The sequence below is a fragment of the Choloepus didactylus genome, chromosome 1 (genome assembly GCF_015220235.1).
Source record: "Choloepus didactylus isolate mChoDid1 chromosome 1, mChoDid1.pri, whole genome shotgun sequence".
Lineage (NCBI taxonomy): Eukaryota > Metazoa > Chordata > Mammalia > Pilosa > Megalonychidae > Choloepus > Choloepus didactylus.
In genome coordinates this window covers 53,191,089-53,214,897 of record NC_051307.1, presented here as the reverse complement: position 1 = coordinate 53,214,897, position 23,809 = coordinate 53,191,089, and the positions used below count along the sequence as shown (strand labels likewise).

The 23,809-nt window shown below is 36.8% G+C and overlaps 2 pseudogenes; both read right to left on the bottom strand.

Annotated features, from left to right (window-relative positions):
• Positions 1-6,727, bottom strand: part of LOC119509564 — a 57,480-nt pseudogene extending 50,753 nt beyond the window's left edge.
• Positions 6,728-13,810: 7,083 nt separating this feature from the next.
• Positions 13,811-14,984, bottom strand: LOC119509468 (annotated as a pseudogene).
• Positions 14,985-23,809: the final 8,825 nt, after the last annotated feature.

Here is a 23,809-nt window from a genome sequence, read left to right as displayed (position 1 = left end):
CACAAAATGGAGAGGAATTCCACTGAACATAGAGAGCACTGGGCTTTTGGAGACAGCAAACAGGATTATATTGGGAGGGAATTTTCATTGGTTAATGCAGACTACATTTCCCAATATGGTTAATGCCGGTGGTTGTTTAGGATCGAGGAAGTTAGTTGGCATAAGAATAGGGAGTTGCCATAGCTGATTAGCTGATTTAAATTCTGTTTTCTGGGCAAGCCAGGCATTTACAGGGAATAGAAACACTGAGATTTTTATTTTACTGACATGAGGCTTAATAACATGGGCACCTCTGGTTGGGCCTACTAGATTTCAATTATCAAAGGGAAAGAATAGATTAAAAATAAATAAATAAAGGGCTGGTTGAAATGAGTCAAGTTACCACTACTATTCTCCTTCTGGCATTGGGGGTGATGGGGAGACAGACTGGTGTCAGACTTCTAGCCTGGATTGTTCAATTATAGAAAACAGGATTTTGAAAGAGGAAAGACATTTTTTTTTTTAATTATCCATTTAAATTTTTCTCTTGGTTATGGCTGAAAAGCTCAATATAAAATCAGTTTGCTTCAAATACAGAAGCACAATCAAAAGTTCCACTATGTTGGGATTTGAGTTTTTCTTACTGTAAGTTAGCTTTACCATCTCTATTCAGTATTTTCATAGATAGGAATATAGATGTCTTTGTTTTTCAAGGCTGCTGTAACAAAGCAAGACAGACTAGTTGGCTTAAACAACAGAAGTGTATTATCTCACATTTCTGGAGCCTAGAAGTCTGAAATCAAGGTGTTGGCAGGGCCATGCTTCATTTGAAGTCTGTAGGGTTCTGGCAGTGACTGGCAATCCAAAATATTCCTTGGATCCTGGCAAAACTCAATGCCTGCCTTTAATCCATACATGGCTGTCACTCTCACCATCTGTCTCCTCTTCTTAGAAGGGAGACAGCCACATTGAATTAGGGCCCACTGGAATCCAGTTTGGCCTCATTTTAACTAAAAACACCTTCAATTATCCTATTTACAAATGCAGTTACACAGTCACAGGTTTGGGAGTTAGGACTTTTGGGGGGACACAGTTTAATCCATAAAAATAGATATTTTTTCAACAGAATAAACTACTTATAAAGTGAGAGTTTGGATCAAGGTACAAAACTTAAATTTGAGCATTTTTGGAACTGTTTTGCATTTAAATTTTTGAGTAAGAACAAAGTAATTCATTTGCTTTTCAAACTATTCTGGGAAATTCACTTCCCATTATAAATTAGGAGTCATCAAAAAAGTCTTGTCAACAAACTTCTGGATTGCATAACTTCCCTTTTGTTTTTTGTTTGTTTTTTTTTTCTTTTTTCCCAACTTCAGCTTCACTTTTGCTTAAGTTTACTTTAAGAAGAAAAATTCAAACCATTAAAAAACCTGGAAATCTCTAAACATTGATTTTAAGGTCTTACTAAAAAAATATGTTGTTGATTAAATAACTCAATTCACTCTAATGAGAACCTGATGTTTACCAGAACCAATCTCCTCATCTTTATTCTGTCAAAAGTGTCCTACAAACTGGGACATGGTCTAAAAATAGTCAATTCAAGACAGTTGAACAGTGTGCCTTTTATTTGCAAAGCGAGTCATCACAAGTGAAGAAAGCCAGTATATACCTTACTATGGTAGTAGTAGAGATTCATCTCAGCATCAATGTCAGTTATGTTTTTCACAGTCATTCACTAAAGAGTAACTCAAAAAACAGCATCTGAATTTTTTGAATGAAACTAATATGTGAAAGTTTAGACTACACAGGTATAGATTTTTCTACTTTGTATGATTATATAAAAAACAAAGGAAGTGTCATTCAAGTATATTGTGGAAGCTATAAACGTGTATGTGCATTTTCCTATGAGGAAGCATATATATTTTCCATAACCATCCATCAGGCTAACATTTCACCAATGTAACCCCTGTGCAATATGATTCATATTTCTTCTGCATATCCCAATAGGATGAGATTGTAAGGCCAGTTTTCCTATTAGGCATAAATTTGTTTCTTGAATTTATTCATGTTTCCTTTGGAGACTTATGGGGCAAAGGAAAAATCACATACATACATCCTGATTTTCTATCTCATTAGATGACTGCCTTGTAATACAGTTTTTATTTGTTGCATAAACAGTCAGCCAATTAGATTTCCATACTAAGAAGTAAAGAAGAGCGGTAGATGTGTCCCAGTAACCTAGAAATACATGGCATAGTCTGTTATAAGCGGAAACAAACTGTGACTATATTCCCTGTTGCAAGCCAGGAAATTCAGGTTTATACTGGGTGAGGATAATTGTTGCTATCCCTAAAGTCCTGTGCTAAGATGTTAGAGTGATAGAACTAGCATCTTTTTTTTTATCAAACTTTCAGAAAAAAAAATCCAGGGAAAGAGTGTGAAGGCCAGCATGGAATTCTCTGTCAACATAGGTTATTTTCCTTTATTCAGGTAGAAATTAATTTTTTCAAACTGCAGATAAAGCACAGAATAGAATTAAAGAGACAATACTTTTTTTTCTTTGTGAGGCTTCTTTGTACCAGGGAATAGAATATTCACTATCATAGTATACGCCCTCTTTCACTATTCCCATTCCCATCAGGCTGAATTCTCATAAAAGTCTCTGTTTAATGTTCTTTTTAAATGTTTCACAGAAGAATTTATTATTTTCCACATCAAAATGTATTTGGAAGTCATAGCTATCCATGAAGTGTACAACAATTCTAGCACAGAATCAAAAGTACAATATAAGAAAATTTCATATTTTTATAATTATAAGTTATTGCATTTAATATTTTAAGTTTTGATTATTTCAAGAGCACAGTGCTTGTAACTTGAGATGAGAAACCTGGGGGTTTCTTAATCCTTCCTCTCCTATTATAGTTGTAATAATAGAGACCATTTTTTTGTTGTAATAATTGTTGAGAGAAGGGGGCCTTGATGGTATGAAGGGAGACATTCCCACTACCCTTTCCTGCACCAAACCAATACAACCATTTGTGTTGTCCAGTCCACCATGAGTCGGAAAGTTCTATTTAACAATGATGGGTTGCTATATTACCACCCTATGAAGACTTGTCTTTGTCTTCCTTCTAAACAGATGACCAAGTCCTAGGATTTCTGTTATATAGAAATTCTGGAGCCAACACTGGGAGGGAGTATAGGGTTTTTTAAATTATAAACATTTAGAAATGGTTAATGCATATTTATAAGGAGATTTTCTTTTGAATACAAAAGTTAATTACAACATGAAACTTGCAGTTTTATTTAAAAAAATAAATCTTTAAATTTTCATTGGATCACCAGAACTTTTCCAATACTGTTTTATCTTTGTGGGATGGACATATCTTCTGTGCTACTTTCTGAAAGAATCAGTTATCCAGCCTTAGAAAATATACTCAGAGCATCAAAAACTCATATTTTTATGGAAATATTGATTCAAGGTGAAAAAGAAAGAAGGTAAGCGTACTTACATTGCATGTTCCTCAGCCTAATGGCTGTGTTCTATAAAGGCTAACTTTAATTAGGTAATCAGCAATGGACCAGTGATAATTTGCAAATCCCTTGTAGAATTAGATATAAGTGGGGATCAAATGGGCTAACTCCCTTATGATTCTCACAAAGGAAGTCAGATAATTATATTGATAGTATTCTTTTAAATTTTATTTTCCTTAAAATTATTCTCAATTGATTTATAATTTAAAAAATTCTCAAGTATTTTGTATTATACCTGTGCCAGTTTGTATGTATTGTGTCCCCCAGAAAAAGCCATGTTCTTTGGTGCAGTCTTGTGGGGGCAGACATATTGGTATTGAGTAGATTGCAACCTTTGGATTGGGTTGTTTCCATGGAGATGCACCCCACCCGACTGTGGTTGATAACTCTGATTGGATAATTTCCTTGGAGGCGTGGCCCCACCCATTCAGCATGGGCCTTGATTAGTTTACTGGAGCACTATATAAGCTCACATAGAAGGAGCAAGCTTGCTACAGCCAAGAGGGATACTTTGAAGAATGTGCAGGAGCTGAGAGAGGAGCTGCAGATGGGAGACAGTTTGAAGATGGCCGTTGAAAGCAGACTCTTCCTCCGGAGAAGTCAAGAGAAGACAAACACCCCAAGAGCAACTGAGGGTGACATTTTGGAGAGAAGCTGAAGCCTAGAGAGAAATAACCCCGGGAGAAAGTCGTTTTGAAACCAGAACTCCAGAGCAGACGCCAGTCACATGCCTTCCCAGCTAATGGAGGTTTTCCAGACACCACTGGCCATCCTCCAGTGAAGGTACCCAATTGTTGATACATTGTTCTGGACACTTTATGGCCTTAAGACTGTAACTGTGTAACAAAATAAACCCCCTTTGTAAAAGCCAATCCATTTCTGGTGTTTTGTATAACAGGCAGCATTCGCAAACTAGAACAATACCTATGTGTTTTTATAACAGCAGTTTATATTATTAAGAATATTTAAAATCATCCCTCAATCAATATTATTTGAATAAATGAGTTAACAACACTGGGGCAGTGGATCTAGAATGTTGCAAGTATCATAAAATATCAAATGGTAATCAACAACTCTTAGCTATTATTAATATTTAAAATTGTCTCTTGGTATTGATTTATATAAAATAGATTTAGAAAGTATCTTTTGATAGCAGAACTTGTCAAGGACATTTATATATCTATGGTAAAGTTTTCAGAATCCATACAAATTCTGTAAACAGTGAGATCTTCCAGCTGGACCAGAAATAGCTTATTAACTGCAGTCCTAAATTATCACAGACAATTTTGAGAGTATAAACATGATTGATATTTAAACTAGAACAGGCTGTATTTTTTTACTTTAGATAGGAGCTGGCCTCTTCATGATGACCCAATAGTCTGAGAGAAAGTTCCTCAAAAAAAACAAAAAAAAAAAAAGGGAGGAAGTAACTCTTGCATAATGGTCAATGAAAGAAAATGTTTATCTGTACAAGTCATGCCACACCAACTGGTTATAGAAGTCCAACCTATGACTCCCAACTTTATATATTTTTGAATGATAATAATAATATCAATAATAATTATATTAACAGCATTTGATAATTTATTGAATCCTTACTATGTGCTAAGTATGCTATTAAGCTCTTTATATGCACTTTCTTAACTAATAATGAAGATAGCCCTATAAAGTAGGAACTGTTAGCATTCTCCTCCAGTGAGGGGAAACTAGAACTTAGAGGTTAAATATTTTCTCTTGGCCACCCTGTTAGAATATATTGCTGCCAGGATTTGATTCCAAATGGCTCTAGCTTGGTATGTGCTCTTCATCACCATCATACTTTTAGTCTCTGTCAGGATAACTTCATATTCCCAGAAGGGAAGATAAACCAAATCTGAAGATATTTTCCTTAGATTAATGTCTTAGATTATTCATCCTTATCTCTAATTATTTTCTTTCCCACTGAAATTTCATGAGAACTAAAATTTGGCTGCATCAAAGGTGATATTTATTTAGTTTTCTAGGTTTTGGACATTGCCACCCTCTGGAGTCCCTCTCTGCTCTCCATGAACACCAGCTTTTACATTTTCAGGAAATACTGAAGAATCTTGTAGACACTGTGGGATTTTGGTCTCATCCCAGGGACATAAAAATGTAAATGACAACTTCGAATTTTATGAAGCCCTGTAGAAATGAACTTGAACTTAGTCCACAATTAAGGTTTGGGCAGATTCAAAATCTCTTGATGGATTGAAAATCATCACATGAGGTCTGCCTAATGGAAAAGAATACTGGGATCCCGAGACAAACAAACAAGCCATGGAACAAAATGAAACAAAAAGACTCATGAAAGAGATTGCCAGAGTGAATGAAGCTGGGCAGCAGGGTCCAAATTTGTTTGGAGTAATGATGCCATATGAAATATGAGGTTTCCTTTGCTCTCCATCAAAATTATCTGGGAAGTTTTATGATAATATAGATTGTTAGGTTCCTTCATCAATTACTCTAATTAAGTAAACATGAAGTGGAACCAAAGAATCTGTACCTTTTTAACAGCTCAGTGATTTTTATCAGCAGTTGGTTAGGAACCACTAGTATAAATGAAAGAACTGTGTCAAAAAGGGCACAAGAACTCTGCCGTGATAAATCTCTTTGAGAGAGCGTATCTGTGGAGGCATAAGAAGCTTTTCTGTTGACTTGAGTATAGAAAGAACACCTGGGTGAGCAAGTCCAAAAGCTATCTGAAGCTGCAAAGAAGTAGCTGATGAGCGGCATGGAAGTTGGGGACCCAGGACTTGTGCAGAAACCAAACAGTATCAATGGTCCAGAAAAACAGAAGACAGTGATTCTAGAATGTTGCCTCCAGGCTGCCAGGGGCATTCATCATCTTGTTCATTGACTATGCCCTGTATCTTGAATCATATCTTGCTCATAGTTCAGCCTCAATCAGTATTTGTTGAATAAAAGAGTAAACAACACTGGGACAAAGGATCTAAACTCTTGAAAGTTTCACAAGATATCAAATGGTAGTCAAATGACCCTTATCTATTTTCTTAGTTTCTCAACTGCTAAAGCAAATGCAATCAATGGCTGGGCTTAACAACAGGAATTTTTTGGCTCATCGTTTCAGATGCTAGAAGGCTTACTTCTTCCCAGTGTCAGTATCTTCTGCCTGGCTGGAAAAAACTGGGGGTTCCTTGGCCTTTACATCACACAGCAATGCACTTAGCAGCATCTTTTCCTTTCTCTTCTGGGTTTTCTTGACCTCCAGCTTCTGGCTTCTCCCCATGACTTCTCTTTCCATATCCAATTTCCTTTGCTTCTGAGAACTTCAGCCATACTGAATCAACTAGGGTACATCTCAACTACAAACATCTTCAAAGGACCTATTTACAAATGGGTTCACACCCAGAGGGCCAGGGTCTGGAACCTGTACATGCCTTTTGTGAGAGACATGACTCAGTCCCCAGCACCTTTCTGCATACATGTTCCTCCCCAGGTCCCTAGATAATTGACAAAGGAGAGCCCAGAAACAGGTTGGAGTTTTGCTAATCAAACAAATGAAAGCTTAGGACTTTGAGAATTGTAGCACAGTACATTTAAAATATAGTACATATGTATTTATATGTGTGGCAGGGGATACTTCATTTTCAAATGGAAGTTTTTGATATGCATTTTACTTTCTTTGAGATTTGGTCTAAGCTACCTGGCAAATGACAACTCCAGACAATTTTGGTTAATGCTAAACCTGTCTTCACCCAGTTGGTTAATTCAGCTTAAACCTGAGATTATTAAAATCCATATGTTTCTGATATATTGTCTCCATAGACTGGGTCCTTGGAGAAATATATATTTGCCAGTGTAATCACAGAGATCAAATTCCTGGTAGGCACTTCATATTACCTGCTACAACAAGGATGAAGCAGCTGTTCTGACTCCATTCATCTGTAGGACTCCATTGTAAAGGGAAATAAACTCTCAGAAGTTCAAATTAAATGTTCTCTACCACCTGAGGCAAATTGTCAAAGATGTTCTCACTTTTACTCTAGGTAAAGTTACATCATTCTATGCATTTCAAACAAATAAGATATCTGAATATTGTTTCCCCACTAGTCTATAAATGAAATTTCTTAACAAAAGTTTGAAAAGTCTTGATTTTTGATACTGAACTTCCTACTCCTATTAAATATATGCCTTAAGCAATCAGACATGCCAGAAAGTTCCTCTATTCACTGGGGTATTCAATTAAATTATTTATTAATTGATTCAAAGATACTGAACTCAAAATGGATTTTTTTTCTCTGTCACTATGTGTAATTAGATATGACTGCTTTACCAATAACTTGCAGTAATTAGACCAGACATTACACTGACTAAAAGTAGCATATCCAGTCCACAAGATGATTTTATGACAGTATTTCAAATTAAAAATAGAACACAGCACTGAACAAAGTGGTGTTCAGATTTGTGATTGACAACTAGTCCAATCAGTGTGAAAAGAAATATTTTGCTTCAAATGCAGCAGCAAATATCAAATTATAAAATTTCTCCTACTTTAATAATATTCATGTATATCACATCACTATGCCTGCATCACATCTGTCAGATTTTCCTGATACTATAAGAGATTTTATACGAAGTCTCCCTTTTTGAAACTCAGTCATACTACACAGAAACTCTGTGAGGCTAGTCCTAGTTATTCAACATGCTGTTTCAGAGAAATTAGAATAGAATTTTCAGTTCTATTTAACTGGAAAAATAGAATTTTTTGTCACATGGCAGAAAGTGAGATGGGCACTTTGTTCACTTACTCAACGTATAAGACACTCTTCAAGCTCATGGACACATGTGGAAGAAAGTTTCCCACCACATTTAAAGTGAATGCAATGATTACTTTAACCAAAAGAACTTAGCCTAAAATATGATTATTTCTTTTTGGCTTGGATGTCGTTTCTCTGTTTGTTTTTATATTTGGAAGTTACCACCCAGATTTAAAATTCTATGAGTCTATCATTTATCTTGTAAAGATAATACATAAAGAACAATTAACAAGAATTGACCTCATAAAAATAAAGAGTTCTAAATATGAAACCATATTTTTTTAAATGTCATAGGAATAAGTAGGAAAGTGACAGATTTTTCAATAAATCATGCAGGATCAATTGCTTGCTATATGCAAAAAAAAAGTGCAACCAGCTTTGAAATAGTTCAAAACTATAAAAATAAATTCCAGATTCTAAAATTCAATGTAAAAAAATTTAAAAATTAAAATGTGTATAATTATCAATGAATATTTTTAAACTGCTACTGAAATACTCTAGACCATTAGCCCAGTAAATTCACAAGTTTATCCATGCAATATGATGTGATTAAATATGAATAAATTTAGCAAAATAACATATTGCTGTTTTAAAAATCCAATTTAGTGAGCACTATAAAGTCAGGGAGGGGGCTAAGTGCTGGGAAAGATGCAGTCTGTTTTAAAAATATTTGTTAATATCAAATACTGTTATCTTGTGTGAACAAGAAAAATAAGGCCAGAAAGGCACATCTCAAAGGGATTCTCATTTTATTTCCATGCTCAGAACTGATTGAAATGATTCCAAGTACCATCTATCAGCAAGTCAAAGGGATATTCCCCCAAGCGATTTTGAGAGTATATGTTTTATGATAATGTAATATGTTAAAATGGATATAATCTCACTTGGAGAATGGGGAAGGTGCAAATTGGGGCTCAGTATACTAGAAACAAAATTTTTAAAGTCTCAGTGCTAGAAGAAAGGCTGGCATGGGCATGAATACCCATGTGGTGTGATTTGACAGGTACCACAAAGCTGCCCCCTACTCAATGTGTATTCCCCACTGGCTTCCTGTCAGTTGAGGAAATTTTAATAGATATGAAAGTTGGGCTTGTGAGAAAAGACAGGTAAAAATTTAGAGACAAAAAGGAATGTGTGTTGAAAGATCCACATTAAGACAGGTGCTGAATCCACACTTTGATTATTTCACATTTAGTTTAAGGTGAACCAAGAAAAGAAAAAAGAATTGAAAAATGGAAAAGAAAATAAATCCAAAGTATTAATTATGAAGGTTGTGCACTGAGAACTGGGGAATCATTATGACCCTTTACTCTCAAATAAAATGTTTTCCCTTATGGGGCAGCAGGAACAAGTGAGACTAGGACTTTTCTTCCTTTGAGCTGGGTAAGCTGGCATCAGTTTCAGGGAGGAACAGAGATCGCTGCAGAGAACTAGCTACTACACGAGGCAAAATCAGCATCCTTGCTTGTCGGTTCTTTCAGTTTCCTTGGCGCCCACATAACCAGGTGGGAGTTGAAAAGTTCAGGTATATCCTCTCTCCTCTTAAAGCATATTCCAGTTTGCTAATGCTGCCACTATGCAAAATACCAGAAATGGATTGGCTTTTATAATGGGGATTTATTAGGTTACAAATTTACAGTTTTAAGGCCACAAAAGTGTCCAAACTAAGGCACCAACAAGAGGACACCTTCACTAAAGGAAGGCCAATGGCATCCAGAACACCTCTGTCAGCTGGGAAGGCACATGGCTGGCATCTGCTGGTCCTTTGCTCCTGGGTTGTGTTTCAAAATGGCTTTCTCCAAAATGTCTCTGGGGTGCTCTCTCTTAGCTCCTGAGTGTCCTTGTTTCTCTCTCCCATGGTGTTTCTCTCTCAGTGTTTGGGAAGCCTCTCAGCTTCTCCAGGGCAAACTCTGGGCTTTAACTCTTAGCTTAGCATCTCCAAATGTCCTTCTGTCTGCATCTCCAAGTGTCTCCAAGCATCTGCAAGCATCTGGGTCTGTGTCAGCTCTTAGCTTCTCTCTTAAATACTCCAGTGAACTAATCAAGACCCATGCTGAATGGGCAGGACCACATCTCCATGGAAATAATCTAATCAAAGGAGTCACCCACAGTTGGGTGAGTCACATCTCCATGGAAACATTCAATCAAAAGTTTCCATCCTAATGAAAAGACTAATAAATCTGCCCCCACAAGATTGCATTAAAGAACATGGCTTTTTGGGGAACACAATACATCCAAACCAGTACAAAGCAGGAAAGGCTCTAAGGCTTCCTCCAGGTACCTCATTAGTGGCCTGACAACCTGCCTGTAACTGTATCACCACTCACACACATCCCTTGTAGCATGGCAGACACCTGGGGTACTCCAACAACTAGCTTCAAGAATATGACAAAGAAAATTGACCTCCCATCTGAACATGGTGGCATACAAAGAAAAAAGTTTATCCACAACAAACACATCAGCCAAATTGAGATAGAAATGGAGACAAATAACAACCTGGATAAGCTGAATAAATATATTCCTAGGAAAACTGAGGTTCATTCCCAAAAGACTTCTGGAGCTTTAAAAAATATTTTCCTAACAAAAACAAAAACAAAATCAGTACTTTGTAGAAAGAAAACATAGAAAATGTTCTTTATATTCAGTATATAAGAGAAATAGAAACTGATAATAGAAGAGCAAGAACTTGGTAATTAGAAGAAAATTTCCTGAACTGTAAAAGAACTAAATGAAGGCTTCTTATTGAAGGAAAAAAAAAAAAAAAAAACTTACTGAATTGAAGGTTAAACTTATGAGAAAAGGCAGAAAAACTAGGCAAATCCTAGTACAACTTTTGAACTTTAAGAACCAACAAAAAATCTTATAAGATACAAGGCAGGAAGAGCAAGGTGACTACAAAGAAAAAAATATTTATCTGGATCAATGAATTTTTAAAAAAAACTTGAATAGCATCTTCAGAATACTGAGCTAAAAAGAAAACTATATAAAAGTACAGTTCTGTCAATATATCATTTAGTAAATTTATATAATGATGCACAAAAAATCAGGGAGTTTATTATCCAAGCACATAAATGAACGAAAAAGGTCCAAAAAGGCTCAGTGCCATTCAGGGTTCTTACTACCACCAACAGAATATATTCTGGATTTTTTTTTTATTTGAGAAGTTGTAAATTTACAGAATGATCATGCAGAAAATACAGTTACATATACCTCCCCACACACACTTAATTTTCCCTTTTATTAACAGATTGCATTAGTGTAGTGTTTGTCAAATTGATACAACAATATTATAATTATACTATTAATTATAATCCATAGTTTACATTAGGGTTCACTGCTTTTAGTGTACAGTTTTATGATTTAAAAAAAAAAAAAACTTTGAGTAAAATGTACACAACCTGAAATTTCCCCCTTTAACCACATTCAAATATATAATTCAGTGGCATTAATTGCATTCACAATATTGTGCTAACATCACCACCACCTGTTACCAAAACTTTTCCATCACACCCAACAGAAGGTATGTAACAATTAATTTCCCATTCCTGACCCCCACATGGTCCCTGGTAACCTGATTCTAGTTTCTGATTCTATGAATTTACTTCTAATTATTTCATAACAGTGAGATCATACATTTATCATTTTGTGTCCAGCTTATTTCATGAGAACTGATATTTTCAAGGTTTGTCAATGTTGTCATATGTATCAGAACTTCATTCCATTTACAGCTGAAAAATACTATAATAATATATATGATATGATATGATATAAACACACACATGTATACCACATTTTGTTTATCCATTCATCTATTGATGGACACTTGAGTTGCTTAAATCTTTTGACAATTTTGAATTATGTTGCTATGAACATTGGTATGCAAATATCTATCAAGGACCTGCTACCAGTTATTTTGGATATATACCTACAAGTGAGATTGCCAGATCATAAGATAATTCTAAATTTTACTTTCTGAGGAAACACCAAGCTGTTTTCCATAGCAGCTGCACCATTTTACATTCCCACCCACAATTTTTCCACATCCTCTCCAACACTTGTTATTTTCCCCCTTTTTTATTCTTTAAGAAAACATTACTGAAACTTTTATTTACAAAAGATTTAAAAACAAACAATACCCTCTGTTTTGCAAATAATGTTTTGTTTAAAAAGGGCCACCCAGTTACAGCATTGCAATATCATGAATAAAGACTGTACAAGAGAAACAAACCAATGTGGCTAACATTTGGAGATCTGCCAATATTACTGACTGAAGTGTAGATAACACACATCACAACTTGTAGTCCATCACTTCAGGGCAGAGCTAATGATTGCCAAAAACTCTTCCCACACATGCTTTGGTCAGGTCACATATTCTGCTTGACTAAATATTCCACAGTTTCATTTGTCAATATACAGAAAATAGATTGCAAAGATATACACAAAAATAAACAAGTTTTACACACCTCAGGTAATTTTATCAGGTATATTATTATTTTGTTGTTTTGCACCAAATCTATCCAATATTTATCTTTGTAGCAATGACAAAACCACACATTTTTATTTCTGATTTAATTTGAAACAAAATAAACCTACAAATTTGCTGTCTTTGGGCTTTAATAAAATTGATTTGTGGAATCAACAAATCAAGATCATCATAAATATAGCTATAAAATTTTTAAAAAATAGTGGTAAGCAGTGATAGAATGTAAAAAAAAGCAGGTCAAGGGAAGTGTGCTATCATGAAATAACTGCAGCTTCAAAATCTTGGATACCAGTTTCCTGGCAGATACTCAAAATCCAATCACAAGGGATTTTTTTTCCTGAAGGGTATAAAGCTGGTTTGAAAAATTCTTCAGTCACAGAGCAACCTATACATGACAATTAGAAACTCACAGACACCAGATGTGCTTGGAACATTAAACACTATCTGAGGTAAAAGCAGTTATTAAGCTCCTCAGTAGTTCTTTTGTCTTTTTTAATGTTAGTTTTGCTGAATCAACTGTTTGCACAATGCACACACTATATTCTGTGGGTTAAAACAAGTAAATAATGTATAAAGTTGCCAGATGGTCATTTTTCCAGCTAAAAGCAAGAAAAAACAAAATTTCTGATAAAGCAGAAGATTTGAGTCAGAGTCATGCTCTAAAGTACAAATTTGTTGTTCCACAATCTCATATAGATACCACTCCTGTAGAATGGAAAGGACAGACATGAAACAAGGAAATAAATTACAGTCAGAGCTAGTTAATTTAGCAGAGGGAAAAACAAACCAACCCCAAGCATGTAAAGTTTATCAAAATATTCAATGTTATATAGCTTTCTCCAATCTCTGTCACACACACTAGCTAACAAGTTTATTAAGTTAAGGCCAAATTTAATCTGAATGTGTTTCTATTTATTAAGATCTGAGATAGGAGTGATCATATTCAGTACTGAAAAGCAAAAAATAAATTGGGCTGTGAAAGGAAAAAAAAGATATCATCTATTGTTCAAGGAATTCAATCAGAGATAGAACCTATATACAAGTATATGTGAAGCTTTGATAAAATAAAAACAAAAGCTATTTCATGTAATGAATACTTGTTGGCTTCCTCTTCATATGCATTCCCTGTGCAATTATATACATAGGATGAACCAGAACCAAGGATGGCCACAGTATTTGGCATCATCACTGTGCTCTTCAAAGAACATGTCTCTCATTTTCAAAAAGGCCATGCCTGTAAGCAATGAATCAGACCCTGCTGGATATTGTGATCCTATCTGTTCCAGCTCTAACTCTCAGAAACTTCCTATAATCTACCTTTGAGATTTTTGCAGCTCTTCATAAGATACTTCACATCATAAATGACAGGAAAAAACAATGGGAATATCTCAAAGAGGTCAAGTTCTTCTGCAGGCAAGTTAGAGTTGGCCAGGATTTTGATTGAATAGCCAAAGTCATAACCAGTATGAATGGATAATCATTTAACCCTTTCACGGATGATTACTCCAATGTCATAAGAAGTTCTTCAAAGTACCAGTTCTCAATTGCTTCTTCTTCATGTTTTTTAAACTGGATATCAGATGTTGTTAGTAGCTCTATAGCATTCTGAGCATACATGTCCTCCATCAAATTGAATTCAAAATTAAACTTACATGTTGAAATTCTTGGAGGGTATTCTCCTTGCTTATTCATAAATGTCAGTCCTAGTTGAATTATCTTAACAAGTCTATATTACATGGCAAGAGTTGGTACCAACAATCAGCACTGTTCCTGAATTCTCCAATGGGCCTTGCAACCACACCTAGAAACTTGGTGTCTATAGCAACATAAATATATTGTGGGAAAACTTGATGAATTTTCTTCATCTCTTCACCCAGGCTGAAAGCCCAAATTTCACAAATTCTTTGGCTATGATCTACAGTTGCTGCTGAAACAATGAGGGTACAGGGAAGTCTAGATGTCGAGCATCAAAATGTTATACTTTATTGGAGATTTGTTTCATAAAATAATTTATCCTTTACTTGTGTACTTGTGTCACTGAGCTCACAATCCTCCTTGCCACAGAGATAGCACCCAACTGTGGTGGCAGTAGCAGCAGTGGTAGCAGGAGTCACATAGTCACCTCTAGCCCAGCAGGGGGAAAGGGGATCCAGAGCTGCATTGCACTGTACTGCACTGTCACTTATCATCCCTCTTTTTCAAATAGTAGCCATTCTAGTGTATGTGAAATGGTATTTCATTGTGGTTTTGATTTGAATTTCCCTAATGTCTGTGTTCAGAATCTTTTCATGTGCTTTTTGGATATTTGTATATCATCTTTGGAGAATGTCTATTTAAGACTTTTTCTCAGTTTTTGAGTTCTTTATCTTTTTGTTGAATTATAGAATGTCTTTATATATTTTGGATAATAAACCCTTATCGGATATGTGGTGTTCTAGTTTGCTAATGCTGCCAGAATGAGAAAACCAGAAAAGGATCTGCTTTTATAAAGGGGGATTATTTGGTTACAAAGTTACAGTCTTAAGGCCATAAAGTGTCCAAGGTAAGTCATCTACAATTGTGTACCTTCACTGGAGGATGGCCAATGGCATCCGGAAAACCTCTGTTAGCTTGGAAGGCATGTGGCTGGCATCTGCTCCAAAGTTCTGGGTTCAAAATGGCTTTCTCCCAGGATGTTCCTCTCTAGGCTGTGGTTTCTCAAAAATGTCACTCTTAGTTGCTCTTGGGCTGTTTTTCTCTCAGCTTCTCTGGAATGAGAGTCTTCTTTCAACAGCCATCTTCAAACAGTCACTCATCTGCAGCTACTTTCAGCTTCTGTGCTTTCTTCAAAGTGTTTCTCTTGGCTGTAGCAAACTCACTCCTTCTGTCTAAGCTTATATAGTGCCCCAGTAAACTAATTCCCACCCACCCTGAATGGGTGGGGTCACACCTCCATGAAAACTATCTAATCAGAGTCATCACCCACAGGTGGGTGGGTTGCATCTCCATGGAAATACTCAAAAGAGTACAATCTAATCAACACTAATACATCTGCCCACAGAAGATTACATCAAAGATAATGGCGTTTTGGGGGACATAATACATTCAAACCAGAATATTTGGTTTTTAAATATTTTATTCCATTCTCTAGGTTGTCTTTTTTACTTTAATGATGAAGTTCTTTGAGACATGAAAGTTTTTAATTGTGATGAAGTCCTGTTTATCTATTTGTATTGTTACTTGTGATTTTGGTGTAAAGTCTAAGAAACCATTGCTTTTTAACACAAATACTGAAGATGCTTCCCTATTTTTCTTCTAGGAATTTTGTGATTTGGGTTCATATATTGCAGTATTTGACCTGTTTTTAGTTAATTATTGTATATTGCTTGAGGTAGGTATTCACCTTCATTCATTTGCATATGGGTATCCCATGTTCTCAGCACCATTTGTTTAAGAAATTATTCTTTCCCAATAGAGTGGACTTGCCTTCCTTGTAAAAAATCAATCAGCCATAGATGTGAGGGCTTATGTCTGAACTCTCAGTTCAACTCCCTTGGCCTATTCATCTGTGCATGTGCCTGTCCCATGCAGTTTTGATTTTTATAGCTTTGTAATAAGCTTTAAAATTGGAAAGTGTGAGTACTCCAACTTTCCCTTTTGTTCAAGAGGTTTTTACCTGTTCAGGGTCCCTTTATCCCTCCATATAAAACTGATGATTGGCTCTGACATTTTCATAAAGAAGGCAGTTGGAAATTTGAGATAACTTTGAATTTGTAAATTGCTTTTGGACAGAATTAACATCTTAACAATATTTGATCTTCCAATCCATGAAAATGGAATGTTCTTCCACTTTTTAGGCCTCCTTTGATTTTTTTTTTTTTTTTTTTTTTTTTTTTTTTAGCAAGGCTTTGTAGTTTCTGGTGTGTAAGTCCTTTACATCCTTATTTAAGTTTATTCCTAGATATTTGATACTTTTAGTTGCTAATGTAAATGGATTTTTAAAATTTCCTCTGCAGATTGTTTATTACCGGTGTATAGAAAGAGTACAGATATTTGCATGTGTATCTTGTACCCTATCCCTTTTCTGAATTTATTAGTTCTAGTAAAGGTTTTGTGGAATTCTCAGGATTTTCTATATATAGGATCATGTCATCTGCAAATAGGAAAAGTTTAACTTCTCCCATTCCAATATGGATGTCTTTATTTCTTTTTCTTGCTTACTTGCTCTTAAAACTTTTTCTTGCTTACTTGCTCTTAAAACTTCCAGTAAAATGTTGAATAACAGTAGTGATTGGAGGCATCCTTGTCTTGTTCCAGATCTTAGAGGGAAAGTTTTCAGTCTTTCACCATTGAGTTCGAAATTAGCTGTGGGTTTTTCATATACGCCCTTTATCATTTTGAGAAAGTTTCCTTCTATTCCTAGTATTCTAAGTGTTTATATAAAGAAAGTGTGCTGGATTTTGTCAAATGCCTTTTCTGCATTGTTCTAGTTTGCTAATGCTGCCGGAATGCAAAACACCAGAGACGGATTGGCTTTTATAAAAGGGGTTTTATTTGGTTACACAGTTACAGTCTTAAGGCCATAAAGTGTCCAAGGTAATACATCAGCAATTGGGTACCTTCACTGGAGGATGGCCAATGGTGTCTATAAAACCTCTGTTAGCTGGGAAGGTATGTGGCTGGTGTCTGCTCCAAAGTTCTGGTTTCAAAATGGCTTTCTCCCAGAACATTCCTCTCTAGGCTGCAGTTCTTCAAAAATGTCACTCTTAGTTGCACTTGGGTTATTTGTCCTCTCTTAGCTTCTCTGGAGCAAGAATCTGCTTTCAATGGCCATCTTCAAAATGTCTCTAATCTGCAGCTCCTGTGCTTTCTTCAAAGTGTCCCTCTTGGCTGTAGCTCCTCTTCAAAACATCACTCACAGCTGCACTGAGTTCCCTCTGCCCATCAGCTCATTTATATGGCTCCAGTGACTCAACTTAGACCCACCCTGAATGAGTGGAGCAACACCTCCATGGAAATTATCCAATCAGAGTCATCACTCACAGCTGGGTGGGGCACATCTCCAAAGAAACACTCAAAGAAATCTAATCAACACTGATAATGTCTGCCCACACAAGATTACATCAAAGATAATGGCATTTGGGAGACACAATACATTCAGACTGGCACATGCATTAATTGAGATGGTCATGTGCTTTTTTTCCTTCAGTCTATTAATATGACAGATTTCATTAATTGATTTTCTTATGTTGAGCTACCCTTGCACATCTGTGATAAATTACACTTGATCATGGAACATAATTCTTTTAATGTGCATTTCATCCACTTGTTCATATTTTGTTGAGTATTTTTGCATCTATTTTCATAAGGGATATTGGTCTGTAATTTTCTTTTCTTGTGACTTTGGTATTAGGGACATGTTGGTTTCATAGAATGAGTTAGGAAGTATTCCCTGCTCAATGTTTTGGAAGAATATGAGTTAATATGTATTAATACTTCTTACAATATTTAGTAAAAATCACCAAGAAGCCTAGCTTGTCAGGATTAAATGCAATATAGCCAGCAACGATGTTAAGAATTGTAGGGCTATTCTAGAAAAAAAATCACTGCCTCCTGACTGCAGCAATGTGTTGAACTAGACCCCCAAATTCATCTACCCCTTCTCCATTTAAAACCAAATGGCTTGATCTAGGAAAAATATGGTGGGGTAGGGAGCCCCAGGACTCTGCTCTCCAGATCAGCTAGTAAACAGCCAGGAATTGTCTGAAACAACAGCTCTGGGGTTCTGGAGGACAGAACAACACTGTAGAGCATCCAGAGAAGAGCAGGAGAGGAGACCAATAAACTGTGTTGATGAACTCTGAGTAGCTCGTTCCATGATGGTGGCTGCTGCTCATCCACTATCTCATGGCAGGCTGCCTTGTGATCTAGTCCCTGGATAGCTGCTGCTGTTGGAAAGGGATGTAAGTCCTCTTCCAGAAGAATGGGGGTGGGTGGGTGGGGACACAGATTAGTATTGATCATGACTTTTGAATAGCAAACTTGGATCACTGGGTCCTGGCTCAGAGAGCAGCTATTGTCCCCCCCACCCCCACCCCAGACAAAAGCAACTAGAAGCCTCTGGTTCAACCCCACCCCCAACAGGGGTGGAAGCAGGGATGATTTAAAGATATAGCGGCTTCTTAGGGATGTGAGGAACAGCATGGCTTTTTGCCAAGAAGAGGGGTGAGCACAGACAAGTATGATCACAGCCTTTGATTACTGAATTCAAATCACTGGGTCCTGGCTCTGAGCTAAGGTTTCAGCCTGCCTGGGAAAAAAGTAGCTAGCTGCTGCTGTTTCAACCCACGTCAAAAGGAATGGAGTCGGTGGAGACTTAAAGGCAGACTAACTCCTTAGACTGTGGGAACAGTTTGCTGAAGAGTGCCAGCTGCTGGGCAGGGCAATAAAGACAGATTCAGAGGGTGGTCAAACATAAACTTGGTATGCTTCCCAGGACACTTTGGAAACAGTCGACACTCCCTTCATAGATCTTTGGCCCTGTTTTGACTGGGAAATATTGACTTGGGAAAGCCATCTCTAAGTTACCCTCCCTCAGAATCAGCCCTCCAGGCAAAAGCAGCTAGAAACAAAGAAAGGAGTGTAAAAAAAAAACTACAGAGTCAAATCAAAAACAGAACAAGAGACAGAAGAAGATGGTGGCATAGAGAGGAATGGAAGCTAGTTAGTCCCACAGAGCAATTAATAAACACCAGTAACAATTAGTAAATGATCTGGAATAACTGCTGGGGGACAACAGTGACTGTCCATTCATCATGCACCCACCTGGATTGGAAGGAATGCCTGATATCACAGCATGGAATCTGTGAGTGGAAACTACAGATCTGAGCTGGGAGCCCCCTTCTCCAAAGGCAGCCTGAATGGCAGAGCCTTGCTGTGATAAAGAACACCACTCTCTGAACAAGTGAATATACCTCAGTCCATCTCCAACTGGGGTTTTAATTGGCAAATGTGGACTGCTCCACAAAAGCTGCAAATCCAGGGGACTTCTCTGTCTCAGGAGGGGGAACCCAGAGGACTGGGTGCTATCTCTGGCTGATGGGTGAAACTGACTCTGAAAGGGGGCTTCCTGTCCCCTTTTCTCTCTCTCAACCTGAGCAGCTCAGTGAAGAAAGCCTCAGCCATTTTCAGCTTGCAGCTCTTTGCAGTGGAGAAAGCCTCAGCCATTTTCAGCTTGCAGAACTCTGACCCAGACAAGGGTGGAGATAGCAGTCATAGAGACAAAGAACCTACTTTAATGCAAATGAAAACTCCCTGGGGGGGTATCTTCCCTAAGAGGAAAGTGGCAGTGCCCAGCTCTACTACCTGCCTTCCATTCAGAAACAGACACCAGAGCCTGGGGGAAAACAGCCACAGGCTACACTTCCTTACACCAGTCAGGAGTTACAGGTTGACAGGTGCCACCTGGTGGGCAGGTTAGGAAAAGCACAGCAGTTGCTGCCTCACAAGGTGTGTCAATCTTCTAAGACACAACCTCAGGGAAACTGGATACTGAATATTTCCTCCGTCTGGGACCGGAGTCAGTTCTGGTCTGGGAAAACCTTATTGGGGTAACCAAGGAAATCAGATGCTTAGACAAAAGAAAACTAGAACCTACACTAAGAAAGAGAAAGTTATGGACCAGTCAAAGGAAGAAACTTACACTGCAACTGAGATACAGGAATTGAAACAACGAATGCTAAATTGATTCAAAAGGTTAAAGAAGATATGGAAAAAGAGATGAAGTCTATAAATAAAACACTGGGTGTACATAAGGTAGAAATCAAAAGTTAAAAAAAGAAAACAAATGGCAGCATCTATGGAAATGAAAGGCACAACACAAGAGATGAAATACACAATGGAGACATACAGCAGCAGATCTCAAGAAGCAGAAGAAAACACTCAGGAACTGAAGAACAAGACACCTGAAAGCCTACACACAAAAGAACAGATAGGGAAAAGAATGGAAAAATATGAGGAACAACTTAGGGAATTGAATGACAACATGAAGCACAGGAATCTTCGTGTCATGGGTGTCCCAGAAGGAGAAGAGAAAGGAAAAGGGGCAGAAGCAATAACAGAGGAAATAATTAGTGAAAATTTCCCATCTCTTGTGAAAGACATAAAATTACAGATTCAAGAATCACAGTGTACCCCAAACAGAATAGATCTGACTAGGCCTACACCAAGACATTTAATAGTGAGATTATCAAATGTCAAAGACAAAGAGAGAATCCTGAAAGAAGCAAGAGAAAACAATCCATCACATATAAAGGAAGCTTGATAAGACTATGTGCAAATTTCTCAGCAGAAACCATGAAGGCAAGAAGGAAGTGGTGTGATATATTTAAGATATTGAAAGAGAAAAACTGCCAACCAGGAATCCTATATCCAGCAAAACTGTCCTTCAAATGTGAGGGAGAGTTTAATATATTCTCTGACAAACAGAAAATGACAGAGTTTGTGGACAAGATACCTGCTCTACAAGAAATACCAAAGGGAGCGCTACAGACAGATAGGAAAAGACAGGAGTGAGAGGTTTGGAACACAATGTTGGGTGATGGTAGCACAGCAATGTAAGTACACAGAACAAAGATGACTATGAATGTGGTTGAAAGAGGAAGGTTATGATCATGTGGGACACCAGATGGAAAGAGGAAAGATAAAGACTGGGACTGTATAACTCAGTGATACCTATAGAGCTCAGCAATTGTGATAAAATGCACAAATATGTTTTTTCATGAGGGAGAACAAATGAATGTCAGCTTTGCAAGGTGTTAAAAATAAGAAGGTATTGGGGGAAAAATACAATCAATGCAAACTAGAGACTATAATTAACAGAAACATTTTATTATGCTTCCTTTAATATAACAAAGGCAATATACCAAAGCTAAATGCATATAAGAGAGGAGCATAAGGAAGGGTATGGGACCCTTGGCATTGGTAATGTTGTCTGCCTCTTTATCCCACTTTAATTTAATTCTATCTTTCCTTCTGTTGCTTCCTAGCTTTAATGCCTCTCTCTCTCTCTCTCTCTCTCTCTCTCTCTCCCTTCCTTTTGTCTTTCTAACTTCTTTGACTCTTCCTCCTTCTGTGTAGAAGAAATGGAAATATCCTTATATAGACAGTGGTGAGAGTGGTGAATACATAAATATGTGACTATACAGGGAACCATAAGTTATTTAGTCAGGAAAGAATGTACGGTGTGTGAACAAAATGGTCTTAAAAAATGGGTTGATGAAGAAACCTTGAGGGCACTACATTGAATGAAATAAGATAGGCATATAAGGACAAGTATTGCAGGGTCTCACTGATATGAACTAATTATAATATATAAACTCATAGACATGAGATTTAAGTTACCAGGATATAAAATGAGGCTAAAGAATGGGGAGTGGTTGCTCATTATGAACAGATTGTCCAACTAGGTTGAACTTAAATGCTTGGAAATGAACAGAGGTGATGGTAGCACACTGTAAGAATAACTAACAGTGCTGAACGTTGCATGAAGTGGTGGAAAGGGGATGCTCAGAGTCACATATGTGACCAGAAGGAAAGTTGGAGGTTAAAATATGGGAATGTATAAAACAGTGAACCTTGTGGTGGGCAATGTCCATGATTACTGCAAAAATAGTAGAAATCTTTTTCATGAACCAGAACAAATGTATGACACTGTAACTAGAAGTTAATTATCAAGGGGCATATAGGGAAAAAATGTATCTATTGCAATCTATATACTACAGTTAGTAGTATTTTAATGCTCTTTCATCAACAGTAACAAATGTACTATACCAATAGTATTAGTCAACAATGGTGGGGGGTGGTTGGGGAATGGGAGGATTTCAGTTTCCTTTTTTCTCTTTATTTCTTTTCTGGAGTAATGAAAATGTTCTAAAAATTGAGAAAACAATTAATTGAGTTGATGGATGCACAGGTGTATGATGGTACTGGGGGCAATTGATTGTACACGTTGGATCTTTGGATAATTGTATAGTATGTGAACAATCTCAATTAAAAAAACAGAACAGATCAACATTGCTGAAGAAGGAACAGAGGAAAGGGAGATTTCTACTGGGGGGGAGAAACAATTGCACAAATAGTAGAATCTCAAAAGTTGTACCATATATCCAATGCAAGAATCAGATGAAGAACTGAAAAAAATTTGATCAGTTAAGCACAAGCTATTCTGAAATTCTAGAATAGGTTGAACCACATCAAAAAATATCCTTAATACAAAGCCAATAGACAGTAAAACCCTAGGCAGGAGAATTAAAATGATCTTGAGTAAACTCACCAAGATAATCAGATGCTAAGACATCAGCAAAAAATTACAAGCTATGCTAAGAAACAGGAAAATATGGCCCAGTAAAGGAACAAATAAACACTTCAGAGGAGATAAGTTTGGCAAAACTAATCAAAGATGTTCAAAACAAATCTCCTAAATCAATTAGGAAATGAAGGAAAATATGGCTAAAGAGATAAAAGGTATTAAGAAGACACTGGATGAGAATAAAGAAGAATTCGACAGTAGAAAAAGAAATATAGCAGAAATGAGGGGAATGCAAGGCACAATAGAAGAGATTAAAAGACACTAGGGTCATACAACAGCAAATTTGAAGAGGCAGAAGAAAGAGTCAGTGAGCTAGAAGAAAGATAATCAAATTCTTACAGACAGAAGAATAGATAGAGAAAGAATGGGAAAAATTGGGCAGGGTTTCAGGGATTTGTATGACAGCATGAAATGTACAAATGTACATGCCATTGGTGCCCCAGGAGGAGAAGAGAAGGGAAAAGAGATAGAACAAATTTTGAGGAAGTAACGGTCCATAATTTCCCAGCTCTTATGAAAGATAAAAATTTATCTGTCCAAGAAGTGCAACATACTCCAAACAGAATAAATCCTAATAGACTTATTCAGAGACACATAATAATCAGAATGTCAAGTGCTAAAGATAAAGTGAGAATCTTGAAAGCAGCAGGAGAAAGGCAAGTCTTC